The sequence below is a fragment of the Mixophyes fleayi genome, chromosome 8, assembly GCF_038048845.1.
Source record: "Mixophyes fleayi isolate aMixFle1 chromosome 8, aMixFle1.hap1, whole genome shotgun sequence".
NCBI lineage: Eukaryota > Metazoa > Chordata > Amphibia > Anura > Limnodynastidae > Mixophyes > Mixophyes fleayi.
In genome coordinates, this window is record NC_134409.1 from 130,870,078 (window position 1) to 130,891,661 (window position 21,584).

Consider the following 21,584-nt stretch of genomic DNA (forward strand, 5'->3'; position numbering starts at 1 on the left):
GAAAGTTTATATTCCAATAAACTTGGGGAGATTTCTTGCTTGTGATTGTAATTATGTGAAGTATGAGGCTTGTTGTATGTATTAGTGACCCAGAGCGAAGTGAAATCATTTTTGGGTGTGTTCTGATGATGAATGCAAAATGATGGGTGAATCACAAACTTCCATTTAAATGGCACAAAAGAGCACATGGCCTATGTACATTATTACAGAAGAGCATAGGGAGCGTTGTAAAGGGCACATTTTGGTAGGTTTGTTTGCAGAGCCTTCGAAGGGCTACAATATTACTTCTAACCCAGATATAGGTGTAATCAGTATTTATCCAATATGGTATACCTCAGTGATGTCTCTTGTTCATAATTATAATTTATTTGTTTAGCATCGGCATACTGCGCAGCACTGTACAGTGTATATGGGATCATTCACATCGGTCCATGCCCTATTGGAGTTTTAAGTGTACATTCCCTAGATACTCCCTAGGGGCCATTTTTGTCAGAAGATAATTAACCTACCCGTATCCCTTTGGAGTTTGGGAGGAAATCGGAGCGCCCAGAGAAAACCCACGCAAACACGGGGAGAACATACAAACTCCAGTCTTCTCATCTGCACACAAGTACTATATCATGTATAAATGCAGTGGGGCAGCACGGTGGCTGAGTGCAAAATTGACCCTAGTCTCTCTTTCTGTCTGTGTGTGTTTGTGTATGTTAGGGAATTTAGACTGTAAGCTCCAATGGGGCAGGGACTGATGTACAGCGCTGCGGAATCAGTGGCGCTATATAAATAAATGGTGATGATGATGATTGTATATTAGATACTATATAATCCAGTTCACACAAAATCAATTAGTGCTGGCAGCGCAGGAGACTTATTAGGGCTGCTAGCATTTCCATTGCTAAAAGAAAAGACATGGCACTCCTGACCAAGACAGAATATATTTATAATAATATAATTGTATGTGTGACAGTTTCCACAACTTGGCAGAACATTATATGTTTGAGATTGTTGTAGCTACATGCATGGTATTGTCCTCTGTTGTCAGCTATGTTACATGGGGTATCCACCCTCGGACAATCCAATCAGGACATGGCCTGTCCTAGCTGCCGATAGCTCTGATATCACTAAAGTCAGCGGAATTCTGGTAGAGGTTCAGGGGGCTTCTGTTTAACATGGAGCCTTAAGATCGGATCATCGTATATTTTAGGTTAAGTTATCATTTGTAATACGCTGTAGAAAAACTCAACAGTAGAGCTGACATAGAACTATTTCTAGGTAAAGGGTCCTCAGATGACCAACAAATAGAATCAAATAATATTTCTATATTGGGTCCATATCATCTTTTATTGTCCCAGTAATGGAATCCACAAGTCTGTACACATGCGTTAATCCTATTGCGGAATGACCGGATCTGTTGCCAGTTTAGCCACTTGCCAATTGGCGCAGGTCAAAGAGGATACCATACAGTGTTACCATCCAATGACCTCGGTCATGCACTGGCGACGTCGCTGGTTGATTTTTCAGCCAGTCCCATCAAAATCCAAATAACTCAAACCAGTTTATAAAAAGGGAGAAATTTTTGCTTTGGGCAAACACATGGGACGATGTATAGTAATTTTTATCTTAATTGATCTGGTCTGCCCATGTGTGAAGAGGCCCAAAGGAACAATTATCCAGTCCACTCAGCGTGACCGCACGGGTCTGGTGCTTCAGATGCACGGTTATCAATTGCTGATAACATGACTACATGGTCATGATGATGTCATTGGGCCTAAGTACTCCAGCAGAATATATGAGTATTGCCAGAAGCGGAGACTAAGCATATTCACTTATGATGGCTCCATTTAGTCAAGCATTGGATATTATTGGATAATTGTAAGAGCTGCAGATGTAATTCATAACCCAGCATGAATCAGATATCCATCTAGAGCCGGATCAATAGAAGTTGCCGGTCACTGACCTGTCTTTAACTGCAGAGTACTGAGCCTGCCCCTATTAACCCCAACGCAATACAGTGCTCTGGAAGCAATGCTGGACTGTATGTCTGTAAGGAAAGCACAATCCAGCCGCAGAACGTGGCAGAACTTTCCTCTACACTGGCAACTGCTGAAGCAAACTTTGTTCTGGCATCGAACGCGTCGACAGCGGGTGAAGTTTTGCACAACTGGGGCCTGAAACATTAAGGCACGCATACTGAGCGCAACGGGCGTTTCTTTTAAAATGCTTTTAAATCGTCTCCGAATGCAACAAAGAGCGGATCTGAAGATACGTGTGGTGATGATTTCGGGTGTAGTTCTGCCCTGCTACGCAAGACTGACACTGCAGGGTATCTCCAATAACTATGTGGTATATAAATTCACAAAACAATGCACAAAAAAAAGACTATATTGAATTAATGTCACCTAATAGTAATATAGGGATTAATGATAAAACCGTAAAAAAAAAAAAAAAAAAAAAGTGTTTTTGTTATTTTTCCCCCCATGATGTTCTTAATGTCTACTGAACATAAAATACACTTTTACAGTTGCTCCTGATTGTAAACACATGTTATAGCATGCAAACGAGACTGTCATCACTACTGATCAGGACTTAGACTAGCTCTGTAGCTGGAGCAAGAGATATGGCAGAAAAACAAGTAACTTTGCGATGCGCAGAGCTTGAGTCCGATGTAGCTGCGTGCGCTCCTGTTTGGCGCGCCATTACTGTGCATTGACCATGCCCCGTTCCCTCCCCAAAACGTAATAAGTATCCTTCGCGCTTGAAGACGGAGCGTACACGGCTGCGATTACTGGCGTATGGTCCGGATCTGGGCCTGCGCACCGATTTTGCGTATAATACTCTCACGTAGATACGTGACTTGATAAAACAGGCCCCTTATGTCTCAGTGTGTGTGTATCCAAGTGAGTATTTGAATTACACAGCTTTTTTCAGGCAGTGGGGTCCTTTACCAAAAGCAGATGTCTGGATATTGTATATTAGATGAGAGCATCAAGTCATGAGCTAATTAAATTAACCTCGGTTCTGCTTTCCTCTTCCTGTCTTTTCGGACAGCAAAGTGGCTCAGTGGTTAGCACTTCTGCCTCACAGCACTGGGGTCATGAGTTCAATTCCCGTCCATGGCCTTATCTGTGTGGAGTTTGTACGTTCTCCCCCCGTGTTTGCGTGGGTTTCCTCCTGGTGCTCCGGTTTCCTGCCACACTCCAAAAACATACTAGTAGGTTAACTATGAAAATTTACCCTAGTCTCTCTCTCTCTCTGTGTGTATGTTAGGGAATTTATACTGTAAGCTCCAATGGGGCAGGGACTGATATGAGCGAGTTCTCTGTACAGCGCTGCGGAATCAGTGGCGCTATATAAATAAATGGTGATGATGATGATATTGCATTGTGAGACTTTGCTGAATGGATACCTGCTGACATTGGACTCAGTCCTGTCGGGCTTTTCATAGAAACAAGGAACAATGTACCACACAAGAGCCACGGGATCTCACAGAAAACAATAATGGGACAAGAAAACTTTAAAGCGTCCTATATATATTTAAAGCAATATTTTCCAGCAATGATATCCTCCTCCCCATGCATGATGGTGCCTCTGTGTTATTACCACAAATGTTTTACATACTAAGCTCTGAAGCTTTAGAAGTCACTGTCCCAATAGGTCACTTTAATTCTCACAAGAGCATTTGGAGTCCTCATAATGGCCAAGGACCGGGGGAGACAGATTCAGAAAAAGTATTCTTTTATACCAAATTGTTATAATAAGTTGGATTGCACCAACAAGCTTATTTATATTTCCATTCAAAATATGTTCCGAAATCTTGTTTGGTGTTAGAAACGCAAGCCGTCGTATTACTTTAAAAATTAAAAAAACAGTATATGTAGATGCAACGCTCTAACATTGGCTCATGATTCATTTTTTTGTGGCCCTTGTCGCCACGAGTGGCATCTACTGTGATTATATATGTACGATCATATAAAAGTTCTGTGCATCCTCATGTTAATTCATTGTAAATATACATGTAGTAATCGTAGTTCAAATGCTCCCTAAAGATACTTCAGCTAGTTTATACAGAGTGTATTTCCATCCCTATTCAAATCTCAACGTATCTTAAGTAACGCTCTGATTTGAACACGAGCGGATCTGCGCGAAAGTTGCATAAACGCGGAAATAACACCCAATTTGCATTCCAATGGGAATCAGGGCCAAGGGTCCACAAGGACAAGCCGAGATCTGGCGCTCAACTCTCAGTCAATCAGTCGGATCACTTCTGGCCTTTTTGCTTCCTGCTCAGCGCAATTGTAGGAGTTAAAGCAACAAGTCATCGAGTACTGCATGGAGCGTTTTAGTGAGACGCAAGATTTATTTGTAGACTAAAAAGCAACGTCTTAAACTAGCCAATATTAAAAGGTGCACCGCAACAAAGCTCACCTTTAAAAGGGCAGTTGAAGCCTATAGCCGATTCACAATCAGGCGCAGGCTGTAAAAACCATTCATCCGGCAAAGAAAAGGTTACTTCTAGGCTGGGATGGAGAATTAATCTCTGGTTTTAAAAGGCCAGAATTCACATTAATCAGAGCCTTTCTACAAACCTAATCACGGCAATTCCTGCATAATTTATCTGCTCAACATCACCAGAAACAAAAGGCCGCTACTTAGCATCTCGTGTGTTAAACTGCTAAATCAGTCCCCCACGCCAACAGCTGACCTTGGCTCCTCCGTGCCGACATTCGGAAACAAATTAATGAACATGGCTTAATGGAAACAGGCCGAAGTGTAATTAGTGTGCAATGAATTATGAGTGGGAGCTGGGACAGGCTCTAGCCTCTGTGCTCGAGAGCTCTCAATCCAATGTTCATGCAAATCAACAAATTACTTTTTGCTTATAATACTTGCATTTTTATTATTCTGTATATTTAAGGTAATGCCAGTTTGAGATTTTTTCATGTTTCAGAGCTCTGGATCCCTGTAATTATGACATTAAAAACGAACCATAGCTAAACAGTCTCGCCCCAACAAATATATTGATGAAGCTTTCCATATTTTGATATATCTTAACATATGTAAATGTTTCCATACCTTAACTTTCGCCTAGGCAGGCATATTATAGTTTGAACCAATATTCATTAGAATATAGTTTATCAGTTCACTAGAAACTAATGACATCACTGTGACATGTGATTAGTTTAGCGTGGGCAGCACAAGGTTTAGGACCAATTGGCCCTTCAGGATAATCCTTTAAAGTATATTTAATTAGTATTTTTCAGGCACAAGATTTTGATTTGCAATTTAAATTGGCCTGACGGCTAAAATGACTGAATCCATGTTCTATCTGACCACATATGAACTGCGTCAAATGAAAAAGATCCGTTCTTAGGCAGTACGAGCAAGTGTCTGGGTCATAGGATCCTTGTAGTGAGATCGGCCGGTTGAAGTACTCACATTCACACATTCAAAAACAACAAAAAAGTTAACATCAAAGTGTTACTTAGCAGTACATTAATAGCAACGAATATATAATTAAAATATATATAAAAAAAATTATAGCGATAGAAGAAAAATGAACTAAAGGAAGAGCCAAATCCCACTCTCACGGGATATTTAAATGTATAAACAACAGCAATAGATAATTCAGATGTAAAAACATGCGACTTATCTTGGCAAATGGCTGTCACCTCTGTTACGGGATCTTCTTATAAACCATAATAATTTATAGGGCTGATAAGTGCAGGTAATAAAACTTTCTAAAAAAAAAAAAAGGAAAAAAAGAGGTGTTACCTCTGGTGCAGTCACTGTAATGATATAACTAATAATAAAACGTATTAAGGCTTACAATACTATAGAGGCGAAATAGCATAAAGCTATTTAAGACTTCTAGACAGCTAGAAGTGTGTAAGAATAAGCGTCTTCATGGGGCAACACTTGGAAATGATGGTGCACAACAGTCAAAAATGGCAACACAACGCGTTTCACAGCTTTAGCTCTTTCCGCGGGCACAATAACAACCATTAAATAGCAGACAGTCCAACTGGTCAACTTAAATATACTATAAATATAATCTCCAAGCAATGATCAATATGAAAATGGCTGCAATGTCATAATTACAAAATATGATCAAATAGACAATTGATTTTCCCAAAAAAATATGCTACAACATAACAATAATATATAAATCGGTAAATAACAGACAATAACGGCTCTTGAAACAAATGCAGTAGTGTATTCACAATATTTAATAAATAATCAATAATCATTATTTTAGAGGTTACAACGTAGACAATGTATAATTGATATCCATAAGAGTATTTTTGTGATGTTCACTGTTTGTGGTACTGCCTACATACTGGAGTCCACAACTGCAACTTAATATATAAATAACAAACTATATGTTTCATAAACAGTGTAAATGGTAGTCACAATTTTAAATTTCAATATATTTGAATGTGCAACTTCTCTTGTGTCCACTTATCGGAACCCTTGGTAGTCTATCAAGAAATTTATGTAGATTTTTTTTCTTAAAGGGTCTCAGTTTGCTAGGTGTCAATACATTTTTCAAAAGTGCTTTTCTGAATATCATTTTAGGACTTTTGCCAAAAGACTAAAAGGAGAATTTCAGCACAAGTCGATATATTGCAAAAGTTTTCCATTCACTGTAATTTTGCATTTGTTACTGAATTTTGTAATAAACACAGGTTGTTGTGAACCATTAGTCATGCATAATGTTATTAAGCAAACATGTTCTATCTAATCTTTGTGCATACTCAAATACATCTGATCTAAAGTAATTTTACAACCTATTGTTCCAGGTCAAATCTAAAATAATGAATAGATTTGTCTTGTATCTTAGTTATAAGTAAAATCTCAACTTAATTTTAATTTAAATAAGTAATTCTTATATAGAAATGTCATCACCATCTAAATAAGTATCAAATTGTCTATGAGGTTATAAACCTGTAGACCATAAATAAGTTCACAAAACATGGCACAAAACTTGTACCCATTGTCGTTCCATAACATTGACAATAAAAATAGATGTTGCAAGATCAATTCTATAGCACCCATTAGAAATTATAATTGTGTAAAGTAAAAAGAACGAACACTTAAACATAAATCATGCCTAATTAATGTGCAAAGAGAACATGGCAGCTAATCCATTGATATCCAAGTTTCCAGACTGTACCTTAAACAATAGAGAAAAGATGACTAGTGTTACATAAATATGGCTTCAAAGCTTGAACTATAGACTGTAAATAAAAAAAAATCTACAAATTGAGAGAGGTTCTAAGTGAGAGAATCAATTCCCAAGACTATTAGTCTCCCGTGTGGATTCAACAAACACTTGGGAATCTTGGGTAAGTGATAATAGAGAGCAGTGTGAGTGATATGGATGTCTAATAGAAATAATTGGCGAATCAAAAGCTTTAGACAGTAACTTTCTCAGCTGTACTAGGATAGACACTGGAGACATTTTTTATAGTAAATAAAATCATTTAAAACCCTATTTGCTTCTTTAATATAAATATCATGATCTTGAAGTAGAAGATCATCATCTCCTTTATCAGCGTGTTCTATAACACGTCAGGATTGTCAATTAATTGTATCAAAACTCTCTTAAACTCATTTAAAACGGCTTAAAATGTTTCAAAACAAGGGCCCCTAGATTAAAACCTGACACCAGTCTAAATGAAGTCATCACTTATTGACAAATATGAGGCTCCATTTGTTCTTAAAAGTAAAATTATATAAACCTCATACATATGTAAAAAAAACCACAAACATCATTATTCCTGCTTAAAAAAATCATGCAACATATTCAGGCTACCAGAATCATTACTATTAAAAAGAAATTAGGTTGAGTGTCATCTAAACCTACATTTTTTTTATTTTATTTTTTTAGAAAAATAACATTTAAGTCATTTTCTGATAAACGCATTTAAGTCAATAAATATTCAAGGAGACCAGGTTTACTATTTTTTTTTATATTTGAAATTCTCCTCTAAATATCCTTTTGGTGATATTGAACATTTCCTCTTTCTACCTTTTAACAATAGAGGCGCTATCACCCTGTTTAGTCTGCTCTGATTTACTATATTTTGATGTAGTATTATCAGGGCAAATACTTCTATTTCATATATGAGTCCCAGAAGCAAACACAGGGATTCTAGAAAGGGGCGGTTTCCAATGTTTGATTTCGGAACAAAGCAAAACAAAAATCCTGCAACAGACACTTTCTCATAGTCAAAGTGTTTTACGCACATAACAAGCGATGCTGACTCATAAACTTAGCAATACATATTATACATAAATAGATAATAACACATTTTCCCTGTTTATTTTAGTTTTGAGACACTTCTCCAACAGAGGACTTTATAAGTTGTCAAAATCTCTTTTCTTCTCCTCCAAGTTCTCTCTTTCATCCCTGATTTTAGAAGACATATCTTTCCTTTAAACCTAAGCTTATAACTTAATTCTTAGCCAAGAATTTTCTCCCCCCCCCCCCCCCCCCTCAAACTCTTTCTTTTCTACATTTCTTCCCCCTTTCTTCTTTCTCTTTTTTATATTTTCATTGGCTGCAATTAAATTGTCCTTAGTCTCTCTCGGTCTGTGTGTGTATGTTAGGGAATTTAGATTGTAAGCTCCAATGGTGCAGGGACTAATGTGAGTGAGTTCTCTATACAGCGCTGCGGAATTAGTGGCGCTATATAAATAAATAAATAAATAAATAAATAGATGATGATGATAATAAGTAAACTCATTTGTTTATAATCCGGCCTATCCTTCGGTTGTATATATTTTTGCTGGGTAGGATAAAAATCTGATCTTTTATTTTGATTACGCTCCCACTCCCTAATCACATTAGAATCATAATCAGCATCATCTCTGGCAAATTTCGCATCTTTTCTCTCAGTGATTTCAATTTCAAATGTAGCAACATGTTAATCAACTTCTCTATCCCATTTGCCAAAAAGCACACGATCCTTAAATGGTTCATCTCATAATCTGTTCTTCCACTTCCTTAACCCTTCTCTCTCTAGAATTAATCAATACTTCCATTAATTTAGAGTATCTAAAGATGTGTTCCATTTAACTACAAAAACACAATCATCTTTGGAAGATAGAGCCTTAATTAATCTTGGTCCCTGTGGGATCCGCATGTGGTCAATGTATTTTTGAAGGGTACCTAAATCCCCCCAGTGCTTCATTTCATCTTTCAATAATCTCTTTAGGATGTCTCGAGCTGATCTATTTTACTCTATTTAAAGCTTATAAACTAGTTTTTTTAAAATATTTAGTTCCCATCAGCTTCCTTCGATTGTGTCTTTCCTCACTGGATTTCAGAAAAGACATAAAAAGAGGAAAAAGAGGACTCAAAACACTAACTACAAAAGGGTAAAAGTCGCTGCCCTTCAAACAATAGAAAACAACAGGTAAATACAATGGTGCTTTCTTGCAGTATATAAACAGCAATAACGTCATTGTTATTAAAATATAGAATTTGTTTTTATAGTAATAGCTAAGTAATTAGCAATATATAGCTAAAATATATTGATTAAAAAATGCATGAGGCACATAACCTTCAAACAAGTCAACATTGGCTAAAAGTGAGGTTCAGACAAGAATTAATTCAGCAAGACATCTAGCCTCCAACAAAGCCCTAACTCCTCCACCTTAGTAATCTTGCAAGAAATCTCCTTTTACTTACCCAAGATGCAACAAAAGCTTTTATCCATTCTCTCATCATCTCCCACCTTGACTACTGCAACCTCCTCCAATCCGGTATTCCTCACACCCATCTGTCCCTGCTTCAACCCAACCTACTCCAACCATTCTAACCACCCCGCATTTCCCAATACCACTCTGCAAATCTCTACACTGGCTCCCCCCATCCTCCTGAACCCAATTTAAATTATTCACATTCACCTACAAAGCTCTCAACAACATCAGCCCTTCAGTCTTTTGAGACCTCATCTTAAAATACTCTCCATCAAGCCCTCCTGCATCTGTCTCTAAGCTGGGGCTGGTCTCCTCTCTCATAACTACCACTCAATCCCACCTACAAGACTTCTCCTGTGCTGCTATCCATCTGTGGAATTCCTTACCATGTCCGATCAGACTCTCCCCAAGCCTTTACATCTTCAAAGGGTCAGCGAGAAGCACATTCAGCAATGCTCCTTAAGCTCCTGTGTCTGGAGTTTTAGCAATGAATTCTAGAAATCCAATTTATACCATGCTGCTTTATTCAAGTCATTTTATTAATTTGTGCTCATAGTTACAGATATATCAACTGATTTGGACTAATTCTTTATAGCAAGGCAATACACTCATAGGTCATTACGGAAAGTAAGACAAAAAAAAAGGAGTAAATGTTCTCCTGCACAAACCATGTTACAATGCAAGGGGTGCAAATTAGTTTATTATTTTGCACATAAGTTATATCCTGGCTGTTTTTTAATGTAGCACACAAATACTTGATAGCTTATTTGTACCATGAAATGTAAAGTTGATCTAGTACATGCCCTACCCCAACTATAAATCTGTCCCCACATTTTAAATTTACCTCCCCCTCCAATGCAACATGGTTTTGCCCAGGTGCAAAGTTACTCCTTTTTTATGCTTTGCTCTCTTTAATGACTCAGGTCCAGAGTTCATTTCAATAGGACAATGTAACTTTTCTGGAAAAGGGATCTGAATTGTGTTCAGTAGAGTTGCTATGTTACTGTTGCATATTGCGTTTATGCCCCCCCCCCCCCATTACACTGATAAAATAAGGGGCAAATCCTTCCCATCGGAGATGTGAAAATCAGTCATTTCCTTTTACCGGATTGTTAGCTCTTCACTTCAGAGCCCAAGAAGCCGAGGTGAAAGCGTGATGGTATTAACAGGAAGACGCAAAGGGAACCGCTCGGTAATTAGTGAGAAGAAAACGACTAAATATACATTTCTGTGCATTCTCTGCACTATTAACCTCAACGCTGTAAAAATGGGAGTTTAATTGCTTTAGATTTCCCGATGTAGACATTAAAATAAAGGATTCCGTTGTTTTAACATACAACATCAAATGTCATTTCACTTAACTAAAGAGCAAGCTTCCTGTATGCTACAGGGATATCATTAATGGGTGGTAAGGGGTGCTTTGAAATCTTCCCTCCTCTTTTATTATTAGCTTCTTCCAATGTCATCTGTTACCGTGTACAGCGAGCCGGTGTCTGCTGATAATGCACAGAGATTGCGGCTCTTCCGTGAAGGTTACGTGCAGTCTGCCAGCTTCAATGGTTCCAAGTGGACTATGGAACATTCATAAGAGTAGATCTGTGTTACATAGTATATCATGCACAGAATAGTGTGTTATGGGCCATGTGCTGGGAATAGCAGACCCAATGTGTCAGTATATTGAAAAGCCACAAAAGACCAACGTACAACAAAGCTCTATTATCCATATGATCTATAGTAACAAGGTACTATTATATAGATCCCATATCCAGTATATTATATAAAACCTGTTTTGCATAGCATGGTATACCTCTCTATTTGTCCAGCATAATATTTATATATTAATTAATATACCTGAAAATGTCTACGTAGGTTAGAAAGGCAACTCTACTAAAATGCAGACTTGATCATCATTCTCTATTTATATAGCGCCGCTAATTCCGCAGCGTTGTACAGAGAACTCACTCACATCAGTCCCTGCCCCATTGGAGTTTACAGTCTAAATTCCCTAATATACACACAAAGAGAGACTAAGGTCATTGTAATAGCAGCAAATTAACCTACTAGTATGTTTTTTGTTTTTGGAGTGTGGGAGGAAACCGGAGCACCCAGAGGAAACCCACGCAAACACGGGGAGAACATACAAACTCCCCACAGATAAGATCATGGTTGGGAATTTAACTAATGACCCCAGTGCTGTGAGACAGAAGTGCTAACCACTGAGCCACCGTGCTGCCCCATGATGTGATTAACCAGTAGCCCTGTGGAATATCTGATTCATACAAAAAATATATATAATTTGGAAACAGATTTTTTGTACAACAGCATTTGGATTTTAATACCTGGCATCAATGTTATTTCGGCTGTGTTTTACGCGGTACGCATTTAATTTAAGAGCTGTGATTTGTATCTGTTCAAGCATGTCTAGGCTCTAGGTGAATTGAGAATGTAACTTTGGGTTTTGGGTTGTTTAATATTTATTGGAATAGGCATTAGGGTCTGGGCTATGGGCTTGTTGCTGGAATTGGGAACTGGAGTTAGAAATTGAAAAAGAGGTTTAGATATTGAGAACTAGGTTTAGGAATCCAAACGGCAGTTACGGACCGGAAAATAATGATTGGTCCAAACCAATGGTGTCAAAATGAACACTGACCACATTAACGATGCTCAACAAGTCACCTGGATGTGAAGCAGCGCGATGCTGCACAATCCCCCATTCTCAATGCCCTGTGCCAGGGATGTGTGTTCAGACTGCATCAATGGATTGTATAAAACAGTTTCTATCCATTCATTGTTGTCACAATAAAGAAAAGAAACCTACTCTAGCAGACTGGAATTTTCTATGACTCTAATTGCACCGAACAGATAAAATGAGCATTTTGCAGAGATCCAGGGGACTGTGATTAAAAGAAAACAAAAGTGAAAACAGTCTGATGACAGAAGGTCTTTCTTATACCTGCCTCAGCTGGATTCCACATGTGTCCAATCGGAGTGCGTCCTGTCACAGCGGTACTGTATTCTGCACAGGGGTAAGAACAGTGGTTGCTATGGATACACAAGACCTGTCACTCACATGTTTTGTCAAATGCTTTCCAGTGTGCTGCACAGAAACTGTTTTATGTTGTGCAATGTATGTACCAAAAAAATACCCTCTCATTATGGAATAACAGCCCTTGTTGTGTATTGCATGTTATTAGAAAATATTATTTTATCTAGTTATAGGGGTATATTTAATAAACTGCGGGTTTGAAAATGTGGAGATGTTGCCTATAGCAACCAATCAGATTCTAGCTGTCGTTTTGTAGAATGTACTAAATAAATGGTAACTAGAATCTGATTGGTTGCTATAGGTAACATCTCCACTTTTTCAAACCCGCAGTTTAGTAAATCTAGCCCATAGTCTTAAGTATAATTTTGTATTTGGCTTAAACAAACAGGATAAGTATAAATTTGCTGCACAAGGTAAATCTCATATATAATATATATTTATACACACAGACACACACACAGGTTTAGGATATATTATCCAGAATGGTCAATAATAGGGTTTTCTGGGCTAGAGGTTTTTTCATGGCGTGAAAAATATACTAAATTACATTTAAAGATAACTTGGTCTTGCTCTACCTATCATTCTCTTGCTTATTCAATCATTTAGCAGTGCTCCTCGCAGTGGCGATAGAAGGAAATTATCAGTGATCGTGCAACAACATTTTTACCAAAATGCAGAAATGTTTTTTTTTTGTATTGGTTCATGGAACTTATTAATGATAATGGATCATATACTTGTATACCTCTTTTACTGTGTTAACATTTTACAAAACCACATGCCGATGAAGTAGCGGATGAAGATATTTTAGGTCCTATGCAATGGGCCCACCTCATTTACATTATTACTCTATTATTATTTTATCACCTGCTGCCTCACCCGCTGCCACACATATCATCCATTGCTTGGATCATGTAGGAGCAGATAATAACTAATTACATAGTGTGTAGTTTACCCTCTTGCAGGCGTGAACATTTCAACAAGTTCATATTTGCACCACTAGGGGGAAAGCACGCTTGGACTTCCACATGACCATCCACTGCTCCCATCTCGATGAATAGTACATACTTTCCAACTACAGGCTACACAGGTGCATGCACATGTCACGTTGGGGCATGCTACGTCCCCATGGACGTGCCCAGATCTTCAGAAGTGTTGGGCCAACCCCAGCCTCTTTGACGTTCCCTAAAAACACCCCTTCGATTCCAGGAGGGCCTGCTTCTGGGACGTGCGACATTAGTTGGACATGCCACCCAACTGTCCTGTATTCAGGAAGATAGTCCTGATAGCAATAAGGCGGGACAGTCACCTCAAATTCTGCACATCAAGGTCCAATCTAATTTCATAGAACAACTTGCTTCATTCATTTACATTTTTATCATTTTTTTCTCTAAACCACTGCTCAGTTCAGCCTTATTTAAGCCATGAGAAAGTGGAGACATTGAAGGTCTGACTCATTAATAAATGCAAAATGAACGTAATGTGCGTTTTAAAAAAACGCACGGACATCGGGCATCGCACATCCTTATTCAACAAGGAGCGGATCAGAAGAAACGTCAGTTGATGAAAACGGGTCTAGGTCCGCTCTGCTCTAACAGACAATACACTGCAGGATACGTCCAATACATATGTGAAATATAAAGTCACAAAAGTACGCACAGAAAAAAAAAATCAATTAATGTCACCTGTTGGTAATATAGTCATTAATGACAAAACATAAAAAAAAAACTTTTTTCCATAAAATACATTTGATAGGATGTTATTAATACCTACTGTACATAAAATACATTTTTACAGTTCTCCTGATTGCATGCACAGCCGTCATCACTAGTAATCGGCACGTACACCAGACCTGTAGTTGGTGCAAGTGATACAATTAGAGATGATTATAGCTTGAATTGGACGCTGCTGTGTGCGCTCGAGCTTGGCACGCCCTTGCTGTACATTGACTACGTGCAAATGCCCAGTCCCCTCCCCGTTCTGACCACTGAAATCCTAGGCTGTAGTAAGTGTCCTTTGCGTTGGAAGATGAATTGGAAGCTGCTGCATTTTTTCTTCTAAATTGTGCGCATTATACGCAACATATCGCCAATTGCGCTACTTAATGAATCAGGCTCTGGGAACTATTTTTATTGCAGCCACTTACGTGTGTTTGAATGAAATGCTCTCAGTTCACCAAGAAATGGACTTTTCAATACGCCTCTCTAAGCGCAAGTGGACGCAAATATGAAAATATGAGATGTGCGCAACCTAAAATACAGACTATGCTTTGCGCTGCTGCGACAAGTCTGCTGCGAGATGTATTTTTACGTGGCGCAAATAGGTCCAACTCTAAATCCTTTAAGGCCGCATGGCCCTGTCTGTTTGAGTGAAACTTATCTATGCTACTTATTTACCAAACAAGAAAAGAAACCTGCAACTTCCAAACCCTTCGCTATATTGAATATTTAATTATTAAATCATGTCAACTTCTCCTCCCCCGGTATAATTGTCTGACCTTTTGAGTTGAATGTTTAACAGGTATTCACTACAGACTACACGCAATTCTTTCAACTCATGGCATTTCTTAACACAGAAGATAGATGGATACTATGGGGCAGACTCAATTAGCCACGAGGTACCGCCGGTACCGCTTCGATAATACGGTACTAAAATCTCTAAAAAAAAGCCCTGCATTTCATTATAAAACCATCAAATTCCATTCTCTCTATTTTATGCATACCACTACTTCTAAATTTACACTTTGATCACATATATAAATATATTATTTACAGCTCATAGTGATGGATAAATATAAGATAACACTGGAGTACCGCAGTTTGGCTTTTCTACAGTAAGATGTAATGTCCTCTATTCACTTCTCAGCCTGATTAATATGGAAGATCTGTTAGCGGAAAAAAATTATTCACTGGAACAGTTTCATTACAATCTTTATCTTTGTTATATTTTTGTTTGTAATTGAATTATCCCGACATCTCTCTCCGAGCGGAGCATCCAGCCGAGCCCAACTCCTCGCCTTCTAAAATATAAAGATTAAATGATGGCACAAGAAGGAATAATTTAATATAAACTCTAATTCTTAATACAAGTTTGCAGAATTGGAGAAATGTGTAATGAGAAATGTGTGTTGTATATTCTGTAAATGAAAATTAAACCGTTTTATTGCACTTTAAGGTCCATTAATTTCTCATTCTCTTGGGGCCATAGTATCGGGGCTGTTCCAGAAGTTTGCGCTAATTTAGATTGTACCTTCAGTCTTCCCATCTCGGGTCCTTACCTGGAGTCCTGCACCTTTGGGTATTTAGCAGCCAGAGGACCACATCTCACAAGGTCCGAGCAGGCCCTACGCAGAGAGCGCCAGCACCGTCTGTTTCTGCTGTAGCCATGTTGATAAGCTGGCTCTTTTATTATTAATATAATTTATTAATATGGCGCTAATTATATTACGAATATTTGTCATTCACATCAGTCCCTCCCCCATTGGAGCTTACAGTCTAAATTCAATAACATACAGACAGACAGACTAAGGTCCATTCTGTCAGATGCCAATTAACCTACCAGTATGTTTTTGGACTGAGACAGGGGTGAGAAGGGGCAGGATGGGAGAGGGAAGGGCCAGACAGGGGAGGGAAGGGGCAGGATGGGAGAATGAAGGGTCGGACAGGGGAGAGAAGGGGCAGGACAGTGACATGGGAGGGAAGGGGCAGGATGGGAGAGGGAACTGGTGGGACAGAGCAAGGAAGGGGCAGGATGGGAGTGGGAAGGGCCGGTCAGGGTAGAGAAGGGGCGGGACAGTGACAGAGGAGGGAATGGGCAGGATGGGAGAATGAAGGGGTGGGACAGAGGAGGGAAGGGGCAGGATGGGAGAATGAAGGGCTGGACAGAGGAGGGAAGGGGCAGGATGGGAGAATGAAGGGCTGGACAGGGGAGCGAAGGGACGGGCAGTGACATGGAAGGAAAGGGGCCGGAAAGGGAGAGGGAAGGCATAGGATAGGAGAATGAAGGAGTGGGACAGAGGAGGGAAGGGGCAGGATGGGAGCGGGAAGGAAGAGGGAAGGGGTAGGAGCAGGGGAAGAGGTGGGACAGCAACGGGGAGGGATGGGAAGGGGTGGGGCAGGGGAGGGAATGGGCAGAGCGGGGGAAGGGGTGGGACAGGGGAGGGCCGGGACCAGGGGCGGACCTAGAGTTTATATTTAGGGGGGGTGATTTTGCATGATCACGCCCCTCCTTTACTCTGATTGGCTGGCTCGCTTTTAGCCCTGCCTTCCGCTCACGATTGGCCACACCCCTCCCATTTTGATCGGCGGCTGAGACCTATTTTGAAGGTAGGCTTTCTGCTGCTAGGAGGGCTAATGCCCCGATTGCCCCCCCCCCTGGATCTGCCACTGGGCTTGACAGATACAGGGGAGGGAAGGGGCGGAGCGGAGGGGGCAAACACAGTAAGGGCGTGTACACAATATTAGGACGGAGGTAGACCCGGACGAAGACGCCGCAGTGCTGGTGCACATACAGCATTAATTAGCTGCTTCTGATTGGATGACAGCAGATTGACCTCTCCAGCTGATTCAATTCATAAGTTTATTCTGGCATATTACAGCCGTCAAGTCACATTACTTTCTTGATCTTTCCATTTGGACAGCGGCTGGAAAGGATTTATATAGTGGAATATAACAGATGTTTTTATTTTATTTAATTTCACTTAATATATTTGAAACTAATCTGTATTCATATTTTGTATTTGCGTTTGTATTTAATCAGATTTTACGTTGTAACTGGAACTTGCACATTAATGCCTCCAGACACTATTCTCTGTGGTGTCCACGACACGTAATGACATTATTATAAGGTGTAGAAATAGACTAATGCGACGATTACTACTAAAATATTATCCTGCTAACGTTCTGGTGCAAACGCCTCCGACTACATCCGGCCCTCTGTGGTCACTTAGCAATATTATATTTATAATCACTGCCTGGAAGAGGATCGATACTGATTTAGAAGGAATATCTGGGTTAATGCAGTTATGGTAAATAAGACGAGTTCATTCTGTATTTCTATCTTGGGAAATGCTTCCAAGACTTCGCTAATGAAAATTCAATACACATCAAACAAATTCTGCCGTCCTGGCAGCGCACAGGAAAGTTCCCACGTTCAGACATCACATCAAATATTTGTACTTGTGTTTTCCTGCATTTTATTACAGTCTGATTGTTTTTATTTCTCTACAGCAAATCTTGTAATACAACAATCTCATCATAGTTACAAATAAGCCCTAAGGGGGCTCCCAGACTTCCAGATATACTGTTTATGTATTGACTGAGGGTAGGGGGCGGGTTCTAGTTTGGGAGGTAATGAAAGAAAAGTTGGTGTTTCACATAGCAACCAATCAGATACTTGCTTTCACTTTCAAAACTATACTGTAAAATGAAAGTTAGCATGTGATTGGTTATTATGGGAAGCACCACAGTATCCAGACAACGACATGTGTAACAGTTTTTAGAAAAGTCTTTTATTGTGTAGAGATATTGGGCCTGGTTCATGTCCAAACACACTTGCACGTAAGTTGCTCTTTAAAAAAAGAGCACAGAAGTTGAGCATAGTTCCGACCGTATTCAAATACAAGTGTATCTCAAGATAGAAGTAGGCTGTGCCTAAACGTTACTTGTTCATAACTTTTTTTTACTTAATTACTTAAAGATGATTTCAACCACCTACATCTCTCTCCCATCTACCCTTATATAAAGAGTGCACAACTAACTGGTTCACACATCTTGTATGTAAAGTGAAGAGTGGAAATACGTCCCAGCTGTCCCTCATGCCGGTACAAGCTCCTGGCTAATCAGGATAGTCCCCTAAAATCAGGACTATCCTGATGGAATCGGGACAGTTGAGAGGTAAATGTATGTTATTTTATTGACCATTGAAGATAAAAATACAAACGATGGTTGATTATTTCTATTTATAAAGTGTTTAACAGAAACATACATGAAAAAATGCTCATTTTCAGGTTAACATTGAACAAAGTACAGGGTGCTGGAAACTAAATGAAAAAAATAAAAAATAAAACATTATATATATACAGGGTGATTCAAAAGTCGCAATACACCCTTTTATTTCAAAAACTCTACAGAAAATTGGGAAACCTGAATACTCCAGTAAGGTATGGGTGACGTGGTCTATCTTTTATGGTATGTACCAAACATGGGCGCTATCTTGAAATCGGCCAATCAGCCCAATTCCTGTAGAGTTTTTGAAATAAAAGGGTGTACTGCGACTTTTGAATCACCATATATATATATATATATATATATAATATATATATATATATATATATATATATATATATACACACACACACACACATATACATATACACACACACACATACATACATACACACACACACATATATATATACATACACACACACACATACATACATACATACATACACACACACATATATATATATACACACACGCACATACATACATATACACATACACAGTGTCTATTGTATATATCTATATTGATCCTCTATAGGTACATAAAATAGACAGTGTAGGTGCCCTCACAAAAAGAATAAAAGAAAAATTATTATTTTTTTACTCCCGGCTGGCCTGGGCCTATTTCTGTGGAGAGGCCTGGGTCTGAAGCCCCATCAGGCCCATTGTTAATCTGGCTCTGGTGCTATATAAATAAATGGTGATAATGATGATGATAATAATATGTACTAGAAAAATGTCAGTATCTGAGTGTTAAAGCACCTGTTTGGCAATGCACCAGTTGTCATACATGTCACAATGATATCAGATATACTGCTAATAAATGCATTAATCCAAAGTTGCCTTTTAAGGTCTTTGGGGAGTGATGGACACAAGTTCTCAGTAATTCTAAGTTACATGGGGTGGTTGATTTGCTTCCCGTAGATGGATGAAAGAAATTTAAAATAACTGTACTAAGCTATAGTTTCTACTTATTAGTAATCATATCTGTCACAGACAACAACTGACTATAACCTTTGTGTTATAAGTGTAAGATAAGTAGATGAACCACAATACTGAGCCCATCTCTCTTCTGTCTTGCAGGCCCCCTAGTGCTCAGCTTGTGAATTACCTCCATGTTTCTGCTGATGGTTTCATTAGAAGCGAAGTCCTCGATGTCTAACCCAACTGCTAACCTATGGCTGACTCCCACCACCCACCTTCCTGCATCCTGGAAGATCACTTCCATTCATATGAATGTGTCTAAAACTTCGGGTAGGTTCTTGCTGGTCAGAGGGAAAGCCGGTCCCATGTTTTCTTGAATCCTTCATTTTACTGACCTCTGGTCCATACGGTCAAAATATTTCAGATGGGTCATTGGTTCTATAGTATACACAGCTTGTAATGTAGGATGCAGACTTAGAAGATAACTGAGAGGCTGTAGAAGAGCAGGTCTGCATTTTTGGGTGCTGGGTGAAGAAAATCTGGGAACACTGGTGAGGAGGAGCCAGCCCCCACATTGTAGATGATTTAGGATAAAGCTTTTGGGGAAAGAGCTGGGGGGGGGGCATTGAACCAGAGGGGTTATCAAGGACAAGAGAGGGATCGAGTGGATTAATATGCTCTTAGGAGACTTCAAGAGAAAGACTCCAGTTTGAGAGAGTCACTGTGTAAGTCCAGGATTCCTTGATCCTCTTATTTCTAACCCATTTCATAGCTCTTCATTAGTTTATGGACTTCACAAGTCGCAGAGTGAGTTAACATTCTGATCCAGACAATAGGGGGAGTCCTAGCACCCCCTTATTTGAGATCTCTATCTCTATCTATATATATCTATATCAAGTTTTATAAAGGAAGAGTCATGGAGAGCCCCTTAAACGTTGAGTAATAGATCATATTTTAAGGTCCTACAATGCAAGAATTAGATTGGAAAAATGCAAAGCTTCGTAAAAATTCAAAAATTCTAAATATGTACCAAGTGCTTGGAACGAGACATTGTACCCAAATGTAATGTAAAATGAATACAAAGTCAGTGGTCAGCACCATACGGGGTGGTATTTTGTGAATTAGTAGATGTGGGCACAGTGGTTAGCATTGCTGCTTCACATTGCCATGAGTGGTAGTCAGCATATAGATGCTGACTACCCAACAACAATTACCCCCGACATGCTGACACCGGATGGCTCCTGGCCAACGACGATCGATGACGACTGGTGTGTGAAGCGAAAGGAACCAATACCGATGAAGCAATAATCCGGCGCGACTAGCGGATCTCACCGACGTTGTTTAGTCGTGCCGGAATATTGCTTCAGGAGCCCATCGGTTTCTGCATGTCGGGGTAAGTATTGTCGGATTAATCAGCATAATTATAACGTACCCCTCCCATTGCCATTGGTTCAATTCCTATCTGTGTAGAATTTACATGTTTGCGGGTGCTCTGATTTTTTTTCAAAAACATACTACATACTTTAATTGACTGCTGACAAAAATGGATCCTAGTCTGTGTTTTAGGAAATTTAGACTGTGAGCTCCACTGGGGCAGTGATTGATGAATGATTGACTATTCTCTGTGCAGTGGAATAATATAGTGTTGTTATATACATAATAATCTTCCTTTTCCTTCCCTCTGAAATTACATTTACAATAAACAAACAAAAAGAGTAGTGAGATTGCATTGCAAAACAAGAAGAATCATATTCTTAAACAAATGTATCTGATATGACAGCATATAAAATGTAATTGTGTTACATGTATATTAACTCTGAAAACATTTATGTCTGAAATCATTGTGTCATGTGTTTAGATAGCACAGGAGTTTTTTCTTTACTCAGGCAGCATATTATGATGAATTT

General features: G+C 39.1%; 1 protein-coding gene across 2 annotated transcripts in view; it reads left to right on the forward strand.

The window, feature by feature from the left end:
• The window catches only part of LOC142099737 (G-protein coupled receptor 22-like), a 168,700-nt gene that overhangs the window by 123,181 nt on the left and 23,935 nt on the right, over positions 1–21,584 (forward strand). The window contains exon 2 of one of the 2 annotated variants that reach the window (XM_075183563.1): positions 19,837–20,007. The exons of the other annotated variant lie outside the window; for it this stretch is intronic. The gene's annotated coding sequence lies outside the window, so the exon portion shown is untranslated. The remainder of the gene's footprint in view (positions 1–19,836; positions 20,008–21,584) is intronic. 2 annotated transcript variants of the gene reach the window in all.